The sequence below is a fragment of the Rutidosis leptorrhynchoides genome, chromosome 4 (assembly GCF_046630445.1).
Source record: "Rutidosis leptorrhynchoides isolate AG116_Rl617_1_P2 chromosome 4, CSIRO_AGI_Rlap_v1, whole genome shotgun sequence".
NCBI classification, from domain to species: domain Eukaryota; kingdom Viridiplantae; phylum Streptophyta; class Magnoliopsida; order Asterales; family Asteraceae; genus Rutidosis; species Rutidosis leptorrhynchoides.
The window spans coordinates 382066016-382088506 of record NC_092336.1 but is presented as its reverse complement, the minus strand read 5'-3'; the positions used below and the strand labels follow the sequence as shown (position 1 = coordinate 382088506).

The 22491-nt window shown below is 33.9% G+C and overlaps 1 long non-coding RNA gene across 4 annotated transcripts; it reads right to left on the bottom strand.

The window, feature by feature from the left end:
* LOC139843970 (uncharacterized) lies at nucleotides 1-2162 on the bottom strand. 4 transcript variants are annotated; one of them, XR_011757769.1, is made up of 8 exons: nucleotides 1930-2162; nucleotides 1783-1853; nucleotides 1302-1356; nucleotides 1150-1229; nucleotides 972-1050; nucleotides 794-872; nucleotides 417-694; nucleotides 1-321 (listed from the first exon to the last, which is right to left on the bottom strand). It is a non-coding gene; the product is annotated as an uncharacterized lncRNA (long non-coding RNA). The 4 variants fall into 4 exon arrangements; XR_011757767.1 differs by having other exon boundaries at nucleotides 1783-2162; XR_011757768.1 differs by having other exon boundaries at nucleotides 1150-1356.
* Nucleotides 2163-22491: the final 20329 nt, after the last annotated feature.

Here is a 22491-nt window from a genome sequence, read left to right as displayed (position 1 = left end):
AGAGAAATGGTGACCGCGCTTCGCAGCGGTAAAATTAAGAGCGTATTTACATTGAACTTGATACAAAAAAATAATTATGTCAAGGACACCATATTTTTGTGTGTGGTAGCAGTCAGAAAGGTATACAATGATTGCTGAAAAATGTTACTCCTATTATTATATTGCTGAAATATATCATTCTTTGCTAAAAAGAATTTACTGATCACTTGAACAACATAATCTTGTACATCAACTAATAAAACTTACAAAACCTAACCACGTTTGGTTGCACCACCTTCGAAACGGATGTTGACAACCCGTTGATACTTAGTAGTTAGTTCCCTGTTAGTACATAAAGTTAAAGGCAATATGTAAAAAAGTGGACAGAATAAGTGCGCATAGAAAACAAAATCATAAAGATAAGTATACAAACTAACCTTCACCTTGATTCGAAAAGGTAAAACATACATTATACCAATCGTTCCATCCCGTGATCTAACTACCAACTGTTCCATATTGTGATCTTCCATATCTTTCGTAAATGGTGTTTATCAAATTTCAGTTTCAACCATCGTTTGATACAACCATTATAACAAAGTAACCCACAAAGTTGAAATTTGTGACCGTAATTAACTGTCGTATTTCATCATATGACTAACTACCACACACAGTTGGTGAAACAAACTGGCGACATGAAAAAACAGTTACACCAGACCTAATAACAGCATCATGAGTTTATATATTGACCACCAAAAATACAAGCTCCCACCATAAGGTATTAATGTAAATGTATGTGTGTTGTGAAGTTACGTACTCGTATACTGATCGGCAGAAGTTTTCAATGGGTGCAGATCCACCGACGTGACTCGTTCTAATCATTGAGCAAGTTTCCTCTACCAAAGATACCCAGAGTTAGCTTAATTATTAACCTTTACCTAATTATACAATAACAATAATGATGAGTATATTCAATTCAAAAATAGAAAAATTACCTTGATCTCAAGTCTGAGAGGCTATTACAATGGTTGCAATTAATTGACATACCGGATGTTACCAATTGCTATATCTAACCTGCAGTGAATATTCTGATCCAAATCAATACTTCCAATACTAACATGAAATGAAATGACTGTTATTTTACTTTTTTATACAGAGTACTAATGATCATACCTATGACAATTTTTGTTTAATACTCCAATCACACTATGTATTGCAATTGACGTATATGTTCCTTTCTGACCTTATAACCTCTGTATTAAGTTGTTAAAAGTAGACATACTAAAGTATACAAAAGCAAAACGAACTTTGAAAGTACATCTTACCCTCTAGGCTCTAACTTTTCAACTCATTTGGAAGCAGCAGATGTCACTTTATTTCCTATAAACAAAACAGGTAAACATTATATACTGTGTACTTACTATAATATTAAACGAAATATGTACGATTATAAGTTGGAGATTACTTACAAATGACATTCATCTTTCACATATCATTTCAGATATGAAACTGTATTGATTTATGAAATACTTATACAATCTTAAAAAGCAACAAAGCGAACGCATTTCTAACATTGCGAGCGATTGTTTTTTTCATTAAGGTATTATAGCAAACACTTGGTGTGCAAGAGATAATTGATGTTTGTCAAAAAAAAGCAAGATTCTGAAACTAGCAGCATTATCTGAATCGTAGAACTACAGGAATACAAAAAGAGCGTTGGTAATTACTAGGTTTTTTATCCCTTTCTTAGTACCTTTTTTCATAAACGAAAAAAAAAAAAAAAAAACCAATTCCAATATGTGATACCCGGTGACGGTGTTTGCGACGGAAATAAGCGGCTCCGATATGTGATAAGCAGCTCTTCATTATCTAAATTCCTAATTAAGCAAACAAACAACTCATCATATCATACATAAAATTTAAAACAAAATACGGAAATACTTGAAGGCTGACGTTTTGAGACGATGAAGATGGCCACGATGACGACGTCGTTGGAGACGGTGTTTGCGACGCATTTAAGCAGGTCCGATTTGCGATAGCAGGTGATTTTGGTTGTAGAATCATGTTCTCGCTAAAGAGCTAACGTGTGAGATCTGTCGCACCATAACATCAACCATTTTTAGAAGAGAAAATTTTATCAAGGGAAGAAATTGCTACACTTTCATGGAGAGGAATACAGAGTATATTTTGATGGAGAGGAATATAAGTTATACGGAGTACATTTTTTAAAATTAAGTACTTTTATATGTGGGGTAGTAGATATTGAGGATAGATATTTGGGGGATGCATGAGCTGGCAAAAAACCCCACATGCACCATGTCACGCGTTAATGCAATTTAATTTAATTAAACATTAAATATAAATATAAATAATAATTAAAAAAATTGTGAGTAGGATAGGACAGCAAACAGTAAGTAGGGAGCCAATAGGAGGCTTTTATTAACTCTAGCTTTTAAGGTAATAGCTTTTAAGGTAATTTCGGATATTATTAAACTGTTACGACATTTATTAAGTTTGATCGTTGAATTGGTTGCCGAATATGCTATTATTTTTTTTTTTTGAAAAGCCAAATATATTATATATGCAAATAATTACAAACCGATGAGGTAGACGAAATGGCTACCCACATCGAACGCGTATGGTACAAATTCACGAAGCTATGGAAATCAACGCTACATTACAATACAAACTATAATAACTCAACCGGGTCAAAATTTGTGTTCAACACGTTTGAAGATGACGGTTGAAGAAGCCATTGATGCCATGATGTGAAGAGTTTCTTCGACCGATTTTTAATCCATTCGAAAGATTGCACTTGAATCTCATTAATAATTTTCGGTGTGGCCGAATATGCTATTATATATTCACCACTTTTGCGATTTCAGACTATTATATACTGAATTCTCTTTATACACTATTTGAATTATCAACTTGACTTGAGATGGTATGATGCTGCCCCTATCATAGTTCAGTATGATCGGATCATAATCTTGCTGAAATTTTCTTTTGTGTAAACTGATATATAATTTACTACTGCTATGTAAATTGGGGTTTCGATTTGTGTATAAATTGTCATACGATACTGCACGTTATTATCGATTATAGTTGCCGTCAAAATAATAAATTTCTTGTACTCTGTTGTTGCCGAATTTAATATGGTAATACATATTGTCCATTATTATGATTATATATTATTAAATTAATTATTATTATTATATTATATAGATCTCAATCTCAATGATTATATTCAGATCATGGTGTTAAATTATTTGTAAAACATGCTGATATAGTTTCAGAAACTAATATATATGTTGTTGAATATATAATTATGAACGGATATTTCAATTGAATATTTGGACTTATTTATGTTGTAACTGTTGCTAAACAATTGTCATTTGGTATTTACTATTTTTTTTTAAAGGCAACAGTAATTATTATTAAATTTATAAAGCACTAGCAAGATGCTAGGTATGCAATACACGACTTTTAACACACAATTAAACCCGAATATAACAAGACACGATACATGAAACACGATAGACGAAACATGACACGACAACATTCCTAAAGCCTCACTCGAATTGTCCTATAACACACGATTTTAACACGACATCACATATGGAGGATCGAACCATCAGGATATCTCTAGATATACAAACCAAAACACACTACATAATCACATATGGGCAATCACTCGATAGAGTATGTAATTGGAGCACTCATGAAAGTCGAAGCACATAACCCACGAAACAACAATCACTCGAAACCCTCGAAAAACAAGCCTAATCCAACCACACAATCACATCAAGAGATGATAATATAATATGTCAAGGTGGTTTTACAAGAAACAAACCATGATAGAGCGACCGCCATATAGAGAATCACGAATAGAACCCCACCTGCTACCACTTCAAAACCTCAACCCGACAAGACTCGAGCCACACATCAGAAAGCACCAGAACCCTAAAACAATGAGAATGATGCAACCCGAAATAACACAACCCACGAGACATGGTACTCGAAGCTCTTAAGACCCGAACCCACACGAATCCATCATCCACGAACCTACAAACTCGAATCTGATAATATGAAGATGAAACCACGAACAGATGAAGCAGCAGCAAGGCGGATCCAGATGAAGTAGCAGACAAATGACAGGGGGAGCAACACGACAGTGAAGAGTTGTGAAGAAAGGACCTCCGGTGACCAGTACAGTTACCGGTTAACAGCCGGCATAAAATCGACAGGAACCAGTCCCCGGAAGCCCAAACACCACTCACCTCCACCATAAAACCCACAGAAATCTAGATCTGCTCGAATTAATCACCGACTACAGGAATGTCAAAGTATGAAAAGGACACAAATAGGATAACAAGGAAAGGAATGAAACGAGATCCAGACCACCGGCGGAGAGCCGGTGGCCGGAAGGAACAAGGCGGCGGTTTTTTTAAAACTAGGGTAAGGTTTCAGTAGAGAGAGAGTTTCAGTAGAGAGAGTTCTTTATTATAATGGTAATTGTAATCGGTATTTACTATATACGGAGTAATTTCTAAAGCGGTATATAATCACATATGGTGAATAACCTGTACATACTCTATTAAATTAGAACAAATTCTGGTAGGAGTTATTAGATTATTGTATGCTTAATATAGACTGCCGTGTTAATTATGTCATGGGTTTAATTGAGATTTTATAAACATGGTTGTAATATGTTTATTTTTAAAGGCATATAAGCTTATAATATGTTTGCGATAATTACTTGGCTTTTATTAATAAATTGTGGTGAATTTGTTGGGCTGGGTGGTGAGAATTAGTGAGACCGTAATTTCCCAACAACTGGTATCAGAGCGTCAGGTTTGACGGGGGTCTCGGTTATAGGAGTCGGAGTATGCTCTGTGGTTGCCACGGGAGTGATCGTCCAAATCAGAAACGAGTTCTATTGATCGTATAGGGCATCTGGTTAGACAATATTTTTTCTGATTCGTAGTAATAGTTGGATTTGTTAGTGGCGAGTTGTGGATTTTCGATTTAAAGGGTCCTGGTGTATTGACCCAAACTTTTCCATGTTTATATATATTAAATGAAATTGATATTTACATGATTAAGTGTTTCCAACATGTTAAACAATCAAACTTGTTAAGACTTGATTAATTGAAATAGGTTTCATATAGACAATTGACCACCCAAGTTGACCGGTGATTCACGAACGTTAAAACTTGTAAAAACTATATGATGACATATATATATATATATATATATATATATATATATATATATATATATATATATATATATATATATATATATATATATATATATATATATATATATATATATATATATATATATAGTTAACATGATATTATGATAAGTAAACATATCATTAAGTATATTAACAATGAACTACATATGTAAAAACAAGACTACTAACTTAATGATTTCGAAACGAGACATATATGTAACGATTATCTGAAATGTCCCGTTCTTATTGATTAAAAACGTTCCATATTAATTGATTTCGTTGCGAGGTTTTGACCTCTATATGAGACGTTTTTCAAAGACTGCATTCATTTTAAAACAAACCATAACCTTTATTTCATCAATAAAGGTTTAAAAAGCTTTACGTAGATTATCAAATAATGATAATCTAAAATATCATGTTTACACACGACCATTACATAATGGTTTACAATACAAATATGTTACAACAAAATAAGTTTCTTGAATGCAGTTTTTACACAATATCATACAAGCATGGACTCCAAATCTCGTCCTTATTTAAGTATGCGTCAGCGGAAGCTCTTAATAATCACCTGAGAAGAAACATGCTTAAAACATCAACAAAAATGTTGGTGAGTTATAGGTTTAACCTATATATATCAAATCGTAACAATAGACCACAAGATTTCATATTTCAATACACATCCCATATATAGAGATAAAAATCATTCATATGGTGAACACCTGGTAACCGACATTAACAAGATGCATATATAAGAATATCCCCATCATTCCGGGACACCCTTCGGATATGATATAAATTTCGAAGTACTAAAGCATCCGGTACTTTGGATGGGGTTTGTTAGGCACAATAGATCTATCTTTAGGATTCGCGTCAATTAGGGTGTCTGTTCCCTAATTCTTAGATTACCTGACTTAATAAAAAGGGGCATATTCGATTTGGATAATTCAACCATAGAATGTAGTTTCACGTACTTGTGTCTATTTTGTAAATCATTTATAAAACCTGCATGTATTCTCATCCCAAAAACATTAGATTTTAAAAGTGGGACTATAACTCACTTTCACATATTTTTACTTCGTCGAGAAGTAAGACTTGGCCACTGTTGATTCACGAACCTATAACAATATATACATATATATTAAAGTATGTTCAAAATATATTTACAACACTTTTAATATATTTTGATGTTTTAAGTTTATTAAGTCAGCTGTCCTCGTTAGTAACCTACAACTAGTTGTCCACAGTTAGATGTACATAAATAAATCGATAAATATTATCTTGAATCAATCCACGACCCAGTGTATACGTATCTCAGTATTGATCACAACTCAAACTATACATATTTTGGAATCAGCCTCAACCCTGTATAGCTAACTCCAACATTCACATATAGAGTGTCTATGGTTGTTCCGAAATATATATAGATGTGTCGACATGATAGGTCGAAACATTGTATACGTGTCTATGGTATCTCAAGATTACATAATATACAATACAAGTTGATTAAGTTATGGTTGGAATATATTTGTTACCAATTTTCACGTAGCTAAAATGAGAAAAATTATTCAATCTTGTTTTACCCATAACTTCTTCATTTTAAATCCGTTTTGAGTGAATAAAATTGCTATGGTTTCATATTGAACTCTATTTTATGAATCTAAACAGAAAAAGTATAGGTTTATAGTCGGAAAAATAAGTTACAAGTCGTTTTTGTAAAGGTAGTCATTTCAGTCGAAAGAACGACGTCTAGATGACCATTTTAGAAAACATACTTCCACTTTGAGTTTAACCATAATTTTTGGATATAGTTTCATGTTCATAATAAAAATCATTTTCTCAGAATAACAACTTTTAAATCAAAGTTTATCATAGTTTTTAATTAACTAACCCAAAACAGCCCGCGGTGTTACTACGACGGCGTAAATCCGGTTTTACGGTGTTTTTCGTGTTTCCAGGTTTTAAATCATTAAGTTAGCATATCATATAGATATAGAACATGTGTTTAGTTAATTTTAAAAGTCAAGTTAGAAGGATTAACTTTTATTTGCGAACAAGTTTAGAATTAACTAAACTATGTTCTAGTGATTACGAGTTTAAACCTTCGAATAAGATAGTTTTATATATATGAATCGAATGATGTTATGAACATCATTACTACCTCAAGTTTAGTAGGTAAACCTACTGGAAGTGACAAGAAATGATCTAGCTTCAAAGGATCTTGGATGGCTTGAAAGTTCTTGAAGTAGGATCATGACACAAAAACAAGTTCAAGTAAGATTTTTACTCGAATTAAGATAGTTTATAGTTATAGAAATTGAATCAAAGTTTGAATATGAATATTACCTTGAATAAGAAAGATAACCTACTGTATATAACAAAGATTTCTTGATCTTACATGATTACTTGGAATGGATTAGAAAGCTTGGAAGTAAATTAGTAAACTTGAAGGGATTTTTGAAGTGTTCTTGAAGTGTTCTTCCTATTATGATTATAGCTTGATTCTTGAAGTGATTTTTGATGAAGATGATGATTAACTACTTGAAAAATACGTTCATAATAGTGTGTGTGTGTGTGTGTGTTGAGAGAGAATTATAAAGAGAATTGGAAGTGAAATGGAGTGAATGATGAGTGGTAATTGGTGAGTGGTGAGTGGGGTTAAAAGGAGTTCTAGTTAGTTGACTAGCTCATGGTAGAAGTTAAAATTGATTAGTCATACATGACATAATCAAGAGTGGAATCCCATGCTAGTTCCTATTGGTATATACCCATAGTAAGTACGTTTTGAAGCTGTGTATAATACGGGTAAGAATACGACTAGAATTCTTGATGAAAGAAAAGAATGGGAAAGTAACTGTAACCATTTTCGTTAAGTATGAGTGTTTTGATATATGTCTTGAAGTCTTCCAAAAGTATTTTAATACATCTAAATACACTACATGTATATACATTTTAACTGAGTCGTTAAGTCATCGTTAGTCGTTACATGTAAGTGTTGTTTTGAAACCTTTAAGTTAACGATCTCAATTAATGTTGTTAACCCATTGTTTATTATATCTAATGAGATGTTAAATTATTATATTATCATGATATTATGATATATTAATATATCTTAATATGATATATATACATTTAAATGTCGTTACAACGATAATCGTTACATATATGTCTCGTTTCGAAATCCTTAAGTTAGTAGTCTTGTTTATATGTATATAACTTATTGTTAATATACTTATGGAGATACTTACTTATCATAATCTCATGTTAACCATATGTATATCCATATATATATCGTCATGTCGTTTTTACAAGTTTTAACGTTCGTGAATCGCCGGTTAACTTGGGTGGTCAATTGTCTATATGAAACATATTTCAATTAATCAAGTCTTAACAAGTTTGATTGCTTAACATGTTGGAAAATTTTAATCATGTAAATATCAATCTCAATTAATATATATAAACATGGAAAAGTTCGGGTCACTACAGTACATACCCGTTAAATAAATTTCGTCCCGAAATTTTAAGCTGTTGAAGGTGTTGACGAATCTTCTGGAAATAGATGCGGGTATTTCTTCTTCATCTGATCTTCACGCTCCCAGGTGAACTCGGGTCCTCTACGAGCATTCCATCGAACCTTAACCATTGGTATCTTGTTTTGCTTAAGTCTTTTAACCTCACGATCCATTATTTCGACGGGTTCTTCGATGAATTGAAGTTTTTCGTTGATTTGGATTTCATCTAACGGAATAGTGAGATCTTCTTTAGCAAAACATTTCTTCAAATTCGAGACGTGGAAAGTGTTATGTACAGCCGCGAGTTGTTGAGGTAACTCAAGTCGGTAAGCTACTGGTCCGACACGATCAATAATCTTGAATGGTCCAATATACCTTGGATTTAATTTCCCTCGTTTACCAAATCGAACAACGCCTTTCCAAGGTGCAACTTTAAGCATGACCATCTCTCCAATTTCAAATTCTATATCTTTTCTTTTAATGTCAGCGTAGCTCTTTTGTCGACTTTGGGCGGTTTTCAACCGTTGTTGAATTTGGATGATCTTCTCGGTAGTTTCTTGTATAATCTCCGGACCCGTAATCTGTCTATCCCCCACTTCACTCCAACAAATCGGAGACCTGCACTTTCTACCATAAAGTGCTTCAAACGGCGCCATCTCAATGCTTGAATGGTAGCTGTTGTTGTAGGAAAATTCTGCTAACGGTAGATGTCGATCCCAACTGTTTCCGAAATCAATAACACATGCTCGTAGCATGTCTTCAAGCGTTTGTATCATCCTTTAGCTCTGCCCATCAGTTTGTGGATGATAGGCAGTACTCATGTCTAGACGAGTTCCTAATGCTTGCTGTAATGTCTTCCAGAATCTTGAAATAAATCTGCCATCCCTATCAGAGATAATAGAGATTGGTATTCCATGTCTGGAGATGACTTCCTTCAAATACAGTCGTGCTAACTTCTCCATCTTGTCATCTTCTCTTATTGGTAGGAAGTGTGCGGATTTGGTGAGACGATCAACTATTACCCAAATAGTATCAAAACCATTTGCAGTCCTTGGCAATTTAGTGATGAAATCCATGGTAATGTTTTCTCATTTCCATTCCGGGATTTCGGGTTGTTGAAGTAGACCTGATGGTTTCTGATGCTCAGCTTTGACCTTAGAACATGTCAAACATTCTCCTACGTATTTAGCAACATCGGTTTTCATACCCGGCCACCAAAAATGTTTCTTGAGATCCTTGTACATCTTCCCCGTTCCAGGATGTATTGAGTATCTGGTTTTATGAGCTTCTCTAAGTACCATTTCTCTCATATCTCCAAATTTTGGTACCCAAATCCTTTCAGCCCTATACCGGGTTCCGTCTTCCCGAATATTAAGATGCTTCTCCGATCCTTTGGGTATTTCATCCTTTAAATTTCCCTCTTTTAAAACTCCTTGTTGTGCCTCCTTTATTTGAGTAGTAATGTTATTATGAATCATTATATTCATAGATTTTACTCGAATGGGTTCTCTGTCCTTCCTGCTCAAGGCATCGGCTACCACATTTGCCTTCCCCGGGTGGTAACGAATCTCAAAGTCGTAATCATTCAATAATTCAATCCACCTACGCTGCCTCATATTCAGTTGTTTCTGATTAAATATGTGTTGAAGACTTTTGTGGTCGGTATATATAATACTTTTGACCCCATATAAGTAGTGCCTCCAAGTCTTTAATGCAAAAACAACCGCGCCTAATTCCAAATCATGCGTCGTATAATTTTGTTCGTGAATCTTCAATTGTCTAGACGCATAAGCAATCACCTTCGTTCGTTGCATTAATACACAACCGAGACCTTGCTTTGATGCATCACAATAAATCACAAAATCATCATTCCCTTCAGGCAATGACAATATAGGTGCCGTAGTTAGCTTTTTCTTCAATAACTGAAACGCTTTCTCTTGTTCATCATTCCATTCAAATTTCTTCCCTTTATGCGTTAATGCAGTCAAGGGTTTTGCTATTCTGGAAAAGTCTTGGATGAACCTTCTGTAGTAACCAGCTAGTCCTAAAAACGGGCGTATGTGTTTCGGAGTTTTCGGGGTTTCCCACTTTTCAACAGTTTCTATCTTTGCCGGATCCACCTTAATACCTTCTTTGTTCACTATGTGACCGAGGAATTGAACTTCTTCCAACCAAAATGCACAGTTTGAAAACTTAGCTTACAATTCTTCCTTCCTCAATACTTCTAACACCTTTCTCAAATGTTCACCGTGTTCTTGGTCATTCTTTGAGTAAATAAGTATGTCATCAATGAAAACAATGACAAACTTGTCAAGGTATGGTCCACACACTCGGTTCATAAGGTCCATGAACACAGCTGGTGCATTAGTTAAACCAAACGGCATGACCATAAACTCGTAATGACCGTAACGTGTTCTGAAAGCAGTCTTTGGAATATCATCTTCTTTCACCCGCATTTGATGATACCCGGAACGTAAGTCAATCTTTGAATAAACAGACGAGCCTTGTAGTTGATCAAATAAGTCGTCGATTCTCGGTAGTGGGTAGCGGTTCTTGATGGTAAGTTTGTTCAACTCTCGGTAGTCGATACACAACCTGAATGTACCATCTTTCTTCTGGACAAACAAAACAGGAGCTCCCCACGGTGATGTGCTTGGTCGAATGAAACCACGCTCTAAAAGTTCTTGTAATTGGCTTTGCAGTTCTTTCATCTCTCTGGGTGCGAGTCTGTAAGGAGCACGAGCTATTGGTGCAGCTCCTGGTACAAGATCTATTTGAAATTCAACGGATCGATGTGGGGGTAATCCCGGTAATTCTTTCGGAAATACATCGGGAAATTCTTTTGCAATGGGAACATCATTGATGCTCTTTTCTTCAGTTTGTACTTTTTCGACGTGTGCTAGAACAGCATAGCAACCTTTTCTTATTAGTTTTTGTGCCTTCAAATTACTAATAAGATGTAGCTTCGTGTTGCCCTTTTCTCCGTACACCATTAAGGGTTTTCCTTTTTCTCGTATAATGCGAATTGCATTTTTGTAACAAACGATCTCTGCTTTCACTTCTTTCAACCAGTCCATACCGATTATCACATCAAAACTCCCTAACTCTACTGGTATCAAATCAATCTTAAATGTTTCGCTAACCAGTTTAATTTCTCGATTCCGACATATATTATCTGCTGAAATTAATTTACCATTTGCTAATTCGAGTAAAAATTTACTACCCAAAGGCGTCAATGGACAACTTAATTTAGCACAAAAATCTCTACTCATATAGCTTCTATCCGCACCCGAATCAAATAAAACGTAAGCAGATTTATTGTCAATAAGAAACGTACCCGTAACAAGCTCCGGGTCTTCCTGTGCCTCTGCCACATTAATATTGAAAACTCTTCCGCAGCCTTGTCCATTCGTGTTCTCCTGGTTCGGGCAATTTCTAATAATGTGGCCCGGTTTTCCACATTTATAACAAACTACATTGGCATAACATGCTCCGACACTACTTGCTCCGCCATTACTCGTTCCGACACCATTTGTTCCTTTCGTTCTATTAACCCCTGGTCCGTAGACCTCGCACTTCGCCGCGCTATGACCATTTCTTTTACACTTGTTGCAAAATTTGGTGCAGAACCCCGAGTGATACTTTTCACACCTTTGGCATAGCTGCTTCTGATTGTTGTTGTTGTTGCGGTTATTATTGTTGTTGGGATGATTGTTGTAGTTGCTGTTGTTGTTGTTGTTGTTGTTGTTATTGGGCCGTTTGTTGTAGTTGCGATTGATGTTGCGATTGTTGGGATAATTGTTGCGATTATTGTTGTAATTGCTGTTGTTGTTGTATTGGTGATTCTTATCACCGTTTTCCTCCCACTTTCTTTTGACTTGCTTCACATTGGCCTCTTCAGCAGTCTGTTCTTTAATTCTTTCTTCAATCTGGTTCACTAGTTTGTGAGCCATTCTACATGCCTGTTGTATGGAGGAGGGCTCGTGTGAACTTATATCTTCTTGGATTCTTTCCGGTAATCCTTTCACAAACGCGTCGATCTTCTCTTCCTCATCTTCGAATGCTCCCGGACACAATAGGCACAATTCTGTGAATCGTCTTTCATACGTGGTAATATCAAATCCTTGGGTTCGTAACCCTCTAAGTTCTGTCTTGAGCTTATTGACCTCGGTTCTGGGACGGTACTTCTCGTTCATCAAGTGCTTGAATGCTGACCACGGTAGTGCGTACGCATCGTCTTGTCCCACTTGCTCTAGATAGGTATTCCACCATGTTAATGCAGAACCTGTGAAGGTATGCGTAGCGTACTTTACTTTGTCCTCTTCAGTACACTTACTTATAGCAAACACCGATTCGACCTTCTCGGTCCACCGTTTCAATCCGATCGGTCCTTCGGTTCCATCAAATTCCAAAGGTTTGCAGGCAGTGAATTCTTTGTAGGTGCATCCTACACGATTTCCTGTACTTCTAGATCCAAGGTTATTGTTGGTATGTAGCGCAGCCTGTACTGCGGCTATGTTTGAAGCTAGAAAAGTACGGAATTCCTCTTCATTCATATTCACGGTGTGTTGAGTAGTCGGTGCCATTTCCTTCAAAATAGTCAAATGGAACAAGTTAATCATATAGAATATTAAGAGTAGTTAATAGTAATTCGTAGCATAATATGAACTCATTTATAAAAGCTTTTTCTTCATATTAGCGTTTTATAAGTTTAAATTCGGGTAGTACCTACCCGTTAAGTTCATACTTAGTAGCTAATATACAATTCAACTACTACAATTCTATATGAAAAACTGATTATAATAATATTTCGCGTTCAAACTTTTATACAATATTTTACAAACTTACAATACCGCTTATTTTACATAAAGCATGAAATATAGCACACAATAACTTTGATACAAGATAGTTGTGAAGATAATTCTAGCTAGTACACAAGTCGTTCAGCAAAGGCAATAAAGACACGTAATTCATACGTCCAGAAACAAGTCATGCATTCTGGTTTTACTAGGACTACTTCCCATCCCTGGTCTTGTGGAACATAACCGTTATGGCTGTTGATAAGACAGCGTGTTGTAACGTCGTCAAAGGGACGAGGGTTACGTAATGTCCAACAGTCCCGTAACAATCTAAAAACCTCATTTCTTACCCCAATTACCGACTCCGTCACTTGTGGGAACGTTTTGTTTAATAGTTGTAGGCCGATGTTCTTGTTCTCACTTTGGTGAGAAGCGAACATTACTAATCCGTAAGCATAACATGCTTCTTTATGTTTCATGTTAGCCGCTTTTTCTAAATCACGAAGTCCAATATTCGGATATATTGAGTCAAAATAATTTCTTAACCCGTTGCGTAAAATAGCATTTGGGTTCCCCGCAATATATGCGTCAAAGTAAACACATCGTAACTTATGGATTTCCCAATGTGATATCCCCCATCTTTCGAACGAAAGCCTTTTATAAACCAAGGCATTCTTGGAACGTTCTTCGAATGTCTTACAAACTGATCTCGCCATAAATAGTTGTGCCGAAGAATTCTGACCGACTCTAGACAAGATTTCATCAATCATGTCTCCGGGTAGGTCTCTTAAAATATTGGGTTGTCTATCCATTTTGTGTTTTTATACTGTAAAATAGATAAGAGTTAGATTCATAAAAAAAATACTTATTAATACAAGCAATTTTTACATATATCATAAAGCATAAGCACACTATATTACATATATTACACCACACGAATACAACTATCTTATTCCGACTCGCTTGTTTCTTCTTCTTCGGTTTTGGTTCGTTTTGCCAAGTTTCTAGGGATATATGATGTTCCCCTAATACGAGCCGTCGTTTTCCACATTGGTTTAGAAAAACCTGGTGGTTTAGAGGTTCCCGGGTCATTGTTACAACTTAAGGACTTCGGGGGTTGACGATACATATAAAGTTCATCGGGGTTGGAATTAGATTTCTCTATTTTTATGCCCTTTCCCTTATTATTTTCTTTTGCCTTTTTAAATTCATTTGGGGTAATTTCTATAACATCATCGGAATTCTCGTCGGAATCCGATTCATCGGAGAATTGGTAATCCTCCCAATATTTTGCTTCCTTGGCGGAAACACCATTGACCATAATTAACCTTGGTCGGTTGGTTGAGGATTTTCTTTTACTTAACCGTTTTATTATTTCCCCCACCGGTTCTATTTCTTCATCCGGTTCCGATTCTTCTTCCGGTTTCGATTCTTCTTCCGGTTCCGACTCTTCTTCCGGTTCCTCTTCGGGAACTTGTGAATCAGTCCACGAATCATTCCAATTTATATTTGACTCTTCATTATTATTAGGTGAGTCAATGGGACTTGTTCTAGAGGTAGACATCTATCACATAATATCAAACGCGTTAAGAGATTAATATATCACATAATATTCACATGTTAAAAATATATAGTTTCCAACAAAATTTGTTAAGCAATCATTTTTCAAGTAAACACGGTCGAAGTCCAGACTCACTAATGCATCCTAACAAACTCGATAAGACACACTAATGCAAAATTCTGGTTCTCTAAGACCAACGCTCGGATACCAACTGAAATGTCCCGTTCTTATTGATTAAAAACGTTCCATATTAATTGATTTCGTTGCGAGGTTTTGACCTCTATATGAGAAGTTTTTCAAAGACTGCATTCATTTTAAAACAAACCATAACCTTTATTTCATCAATAAAGGTTTAAAAAGCTTTACGTAGATTATCAAATAAGGATAATCTAAAATATCCTGTTTACACACGACCATTACATAATGGTTTACAATACAAATATGTTACAACAAAATAAGTTTCTTGAATGCAGTTTTTACACAATATCATACAAGCATGGACTCCAAATCTCGTCCTTATTTAAGTATGCGACAGTGGAAGCTCTTAATAATCACCTGAGAAGAAACATGCTTAAAACATCAACAAAAATGTTGGTGAGTTATAGGTTTAACCTATATATATCAAATCGTAACAATAGACCACAAGATTTCATATTTCAATACACATCCCATACATAGAGATAAAAATCATTCATATGGTGAACACCTGGTAACCGACATTAACAAGATGCATATATAAGAATATCCCCATCATTCCGGGACACCCTTCGGATATGATATAAATTTCGAAGTACTAAAGCATCCGGTACTTTGGATGGGGTTTGTTAGGCCCAATAGATCTATCTTTAGGATTCGCGTCAATTAGGGTGTCTGTTCCCTAATTCTTAGATTACCAGACTTAATAAAAAGGGGCATATTCAATTTGGATAATTCAACCATAGAATGTAGTTTCACGTACTTGTGTCTATTTTGTAAATCATTTATAAAACCTGCATGTATTCTCATCCCAAAAACATTAGATTTTAAAAGTGGGACTATAACTCACTTTCACAGATTTTTACTTCGTCGAGAAGTAAGACTTGGCCACTGTTGATTCACGAACCTATAATAATATATACATATATATTAAAGTATGTTCAAAATATATTTACAACACTTTTAATATATTTTGATGTTTTAAGTTTATTAAGTCAGCTGTCCTCGTTAGTAACCTACAACTAGTTGTCCACAGTTAGATGTACAGAAATAAATCGATAAATATTATCTTGAATCAATCCACGACCCAGTGTATACGTATCTCAGTATTGATCACAACTCAAACTATACATATTTTGGAATCAACCTCAACCCTGTATAGTTAACTCCAACATTCACATATAGAGTGTCTATGGTTGTTCCGAAATATATATAGATGTGTCGACATGATAGGTCGAAACATTGTATACGTGTCTATGGTATCTCAAGATTACATAATATACAATACAAGTTGATTAAGTTATGGTTGGAATATATTTGTTACCAATTTTCACGTAGCTAAAATGAGAAAAATTATTCAATCTTGTTTTACCCATAACTTCTTCATTTTAAATCCGTTTTGAGTGAATAAAATTGCTATGGTTTCATATTGAACTCTATTTTATGAATCTAAACAGAAAAAGTATAGGTTTATAGTCGGAAAAATAAGTTACAAGTCGTTTTTGTAAAGGTAGTCATTTCAGTCGAAAGAACGACGTCTAGATGACCATTTTAGAAAACATACTTCCACTTTGAGTTTAACCATAATTTTTGGATATAGTTTCATGTTCATAATAAAAATCATTTTCTCAGAATAACAGCTTTTAAATCAAAGTTTATCATAGTTTTTAATTAACTAACCCAAAACAGCCCGCGGTGTTACTACGACGGCGTAAATCCGGTTTTACGGTGTTTTTCGTGTTTCCAGGTTTTAAATCATTAAGTTAGCATATCATATAGATATAGAACATGTGTTTAGTTAATTTTAAAAGTCAAGTTAGAAGGATTAACTTTTGTTTGTGAACAAGTTTAGAATTAACTAAACTATGTTCTAGAGATTACGAGTTTAAACCTTCGAATAAGATAGTTTTATATATATGAATCGAATGATGTTATGAACATCATTACTACCTCAAGTTTAGTAGGTAAACCTACTGGAAGTGATAAGAAATGATCTAGCTTCAAAGAATCTTGGATGGCTTGAAAGTTCTTGAAGTAGGATCATGACACAAAAACAAGTTCAAGTAAGATTTTTACTCGAATTAAGATAGTTTATAGTTATAGAAATTGAATCAAAGTTTGAATATGAATATTACCTTGAATAAGAAAGATAACCTACTGTATATAACAAAGGTTTCTTGATCTTACATGATTACTTGGAATGGATTAGAAAGCTTGGAAGTAAATTAGTAAACTTGAAGGGATTTTTGAAGTGTTCTTGAAGTGTTCTTCCTATGATGATTATAGCTTGATTCTTGAAGTTATTTTTGATGAAGATGATGATTAACTACTTGAAAAATACGTTCATAATAGTGTGTGTGTGTTGAGAGAGAATTAGAAAGAGAATTGGAAGTGAAATGGAGTGAATGATGAGTGGTAATTGGTGAGTGGTGAGTGGGGTTAAAAGGAGTTCTAGTTAGTTGACTAGCTCATGGTAGAAGTTAAAATTGATTAGTCATACATGACATAATCAAGAGTGGAATCCCATGCTAGTTCCTATTGGTATATACCCATAGTAAGTACGTTTTGAAGCTGTGTATAATACGGGTAAGAATACGACTAGAATTCTTGATGAAAGAAAAGAATGGGAAAGTAACTGTAACCATTTTCGTTAAGTATGAGTGTTTTGATATATGTCTTGAAGTCTTCCAAAAGTATTTTAATACATCTAAATACACTACATGTATATACATTTTAACTGAGTCGTTAAGTCATCGTTAGTCGTTACATGTAAGTGTTGTTTTGAAACCTTTAAGTTAACGATCTCAATTAATGTTGTTAACCCATTGTTTATTATATCTAATGAGATGTTAAATTATTATATTATCATGATATTATGATATATTAATATATCTTAATATGATATATATACATTTAAATGTCGTTACAACGATAATCGTTACATATATGTCTCGTTTCAAAATCCTTAAGTTAGTAGTCTTGTTTATATGTATATAACTTATTGTTAATATACTTATGGAGATACTTACTTATCATAATCTCATGTTAACCATATGTATATCCATATATATATCGTCATGTCGTTTTTACAAGTTTTAACGTTCGTGAATCGCCGGTCAACTTGGGTGGTCAATTGTCTATATGAAACATATTTCAATTAATCAAGTCTTAACAAGTTTGATTGCTTAACATGTTGGAAACTTTTAATCATGTAAATATCAATCTCAATTAATATATATAAACATTGAAAAGTTCGGGTCACTACATTATCGTTGTAACGACATTTAATGTATATATATCATATTAAGATATATTAATACATCATGATATCATGATAATGTAATAATTTAACATCTCATTTGATATAATAAACAATGAGTTAACAACATTTAACAAGATCGTTAACCTAAAGGTTTTAAAACAACACTTACATGTAACGACTAACGATGACTTAACGACTCAGTTAAAATGTATATACATGTAGTGTTTTAATATATATTCATACACTTTTGAAAGACTTCAAGACACTTATCAAAATACTTCTACTTAACAAAAATGCTTACAATTACATCCTCATTCTGTTTCATCAACAATTCTACTCTTATGCACCCGTATTCGTACTCGTACAATACACAGCTTTTAGATGTATGTACTATTAGTAAATACACTCCAATGATCAGCTCTTAGCAGCCCATGTGAGTCACCTAACACATGTGGGAACCATCATTTGGCAACTAGCATGAAATATCTCATAAAATTACAAAAATATTAGTAATCATTCATGACTTATTTACATGTAAACAAAATTACACATCCTTTATATCTAATCCGTATACCAACGAACAAAAACACCTTCAAACACTTTTATTCTTCAATTTTATTCATCTAATTGATCTCTCTCAAGTTCTATCTTCAAGTTCTAAGTATTCTTCATAAATTCTATAAGTTCTAGTTTCATAAAATCAAGAATACTTCCAAGTTTGCTAGCTTACTTCCAATCTTGTAAAGTGATCATCCAACCTCAAGAAATCTTTCTTATTTACAGTAAGATATCTTTCTAATACAAGGTAATACTCATATTCAAACTTTGATTCAATTTCTATAACTATAACAATCTTATTTCGAGTGGAAATCTTACTTGAACTTGTTTTCGTGTCATGATTCTGCTTCAAGAACTTTCAAGCCATCCAAGGATCCTTTGAAGCTAGATCTATTTTTCTCATTTCCAGTAGGTTTATCCACAAAACCTGAGGTATTAATGATGTTCATAACATCATTCGATTCATATATATAAAGCTACCTTATTCGAAGGTTTAAACTTGTAATCACTAGAACATAGTTTAGTTAATTCTAAACTTGTTCGCAAACAAAAGTTAATCCTTCTAACTTGACTTTTAAAATCAAATAAACACATGTTCTATATCTATATGATATGCTAACTTAATGATTTAAAATCGGAAAACACAAAAACACCGTAAAATCGGATATACGCCGTCGTAGTAACACCGCGGGCTATTTTGGGTTAGTTAATTAAAAACTATGATAAAATTTGATTTAAAAGTTGTCCTTCTGGGAAAATGATTTTTCTTATGAACATGAAACTATATCCAAAAGTCATGGTTAAACTCAAAGTGGAAGTATTTTTTTCCAAAATGGTCATCTAGACGTCGTTCTTTCGACTGAAATGACTACCTTTACAAAAATGACTTGTAACCTATATTTTCGACTATAAACTTATACTTTTTCTGTTTAGATTCATAAATTTAAGTTCAATATAAAACCATAGCAACTTGAAACACTCAAAACGGATTTAAAACGAAGAAGTTATGGGTAAAACAAGATTACATATTTTTGCTTGTTGTAGCTACGTGAAAATTGGTAACAAATTTATATTAATCATATCCTTGCTAACTTATATTGTATTATACATGTATTCTAATATATTATGTAATTTTGGGATACCATAGACACGTATGAAAATGTTTTGACATATCATATCGACCCATCTATATATATTATTTGGAACAACCATAGACACTCTATATGCAGTAATGTTGGAGTTAGCTATACAGGGTTGGGGTTGATTCCAAAAATATATATACTTTGAGTTGTGATCTATCCTGAGACGTGTATACACTGGGTCGTGGATTGATTCAAGATAATATATATATCGATTTATTTCTGTACATCTAATTGTGGACAACTAGTTGTAGGTTACTAACGAGGACAGCTGACTTAATAAACTTAAAACATTAAAACGTATTAAAATGTTGTAAATATATTTTGAACATACTTTGATATATATGTACATATTTGTTATAGGTTCGTGAATCGACCAGTGGCCAAGTCTTACTTCCCGACGAAGTAAAAATCTGTGAAAGTGAGTTATAGTCCCACTTTTAAAACCTAATATTTTGGGATGAGAATACGTGCAGTTTTATAAATGTTTTATGAAATAGACACAAGTAATTAAAACTACATTATATGGGTGAATGATCGAATCCGAATATGCCCCTTTTGCTTGGTAGCCTAAGAATTAGTAAACCGATCTACTAATTGACGCGAATCCTAAAGATAGATCTATTGGGCCTAACGAATCCCATCCAAAGTACTGGATGCTTTAGTACTTCAAATTCATTTTTATCATGTCCGAAGGATTTCCCGGAATGATAGGGGATATTCTTATATGCATCTTGTTAATGTCGGTTACCAGGTGTTCACCATATGAATGAATTTTATCTCTATGTATGAGATGTATATTGAAATATGAAATCTTGTGGTCTATTATTATTATGATTTGATAATATATAGGTTAAACCTATAACTCACCAACATTTTTGTTGACGTTTTAAGCATGTTTATTCTCAAGTGATTATTAAGAGCTTCCACTGTTGCATACTAAAATAAGGACAAGATTTGGAGTCCGTACTTGTATGATATTATGTAAAACTGCATTCAAGAAAACTTATTTTTGATGTAATATATTCATATTGTAAACCATTATGTAATGGTCGTGTGTAAACGGTATATTTTAGATTATCATTATTTGATAATCTACGTAATGCTTTTTAAACCTTTATCGATAAAATAAAGGTTATGATTGTTTTAAAAATGAATGCAGTCTTTGAAAAACGTCTCATATAGAGGTCAAAACCTCGCGACAAAATCAATTAATATGGAACGTTTATAATCAATATGAACGGGACATTTCAGTTGGTATCCGAGCGTTGGTCTTAGAGAACCAGAAAATTGCATTAGTGTGTCCTACCGAGTTTGTTAGGATGCATTAGTGAGTCTGGACTTCGACCGTGTTTTTCTTCAAAAACGATTGCTTAACATTTTTTTGTTGGAAACTATATATTATTAACATGTAAATATTATGTGATATATTAATCTCTTAACGTGTTTGATATTGTGTGATAGATGTCTACCTCTAGTATAAATCACATTGATTCACCTAATAATAATGAAGAGTCGAATATATATTGGGAAGATTCACAAATTCCCGAAGAGGAACCGGAAGAGGAGGAACCGGAAGAGGAGGAACCGGAAGAAGAGAAACCAGAAGAGGAGGAATCGGAAGAGGAGGAACCAGAAGAAGAAGAGGTTCTGGAGGAAGAAATATTGATACCTATAGTAAATCAATTAAATAAAAGAAAATCCTCAATCAACGGACCAAAGTTAATAATGGTCAATGGTGTTTCCGCCGAGGAAGCAAAATATTGGGAAGATTACCAATTTTTCGATGAATCGGATCCCGATGAGGATTCTGATGATGTTATAGAAATTACCTCGACCCAATTTAATAAAGCGAAAGAAAATAATAAGGGAAAAGGCATAAAAATAGAGAAACCCGATTCCAACCCCGATGAACTTTATATGTATCGACAACATCTGTATTTCCTAAAATGTAACAATGACCCGGGAACCTCTAAACCACCAGGTTTTTCTAAACCATTATGGAAAACGATGGCTCGTATTAGAGGAACACCATATATTCCTAGAAAATTAGGAAAACGAACCAAGTCCGAAGAAGAAGAAACCAGTGATTCAGATTAGAGGGTTGTAATCATGTTGTGTATTATATGTATTGTAGTGTGTTTGTACTATTATGTTCTATGTAAAAATTGCTTGTATAGTTTGTTAATTATCTTTTACAAATCTAATCCTTGTCTATTTTACAGTATAAAAACAAAATGGACGTTA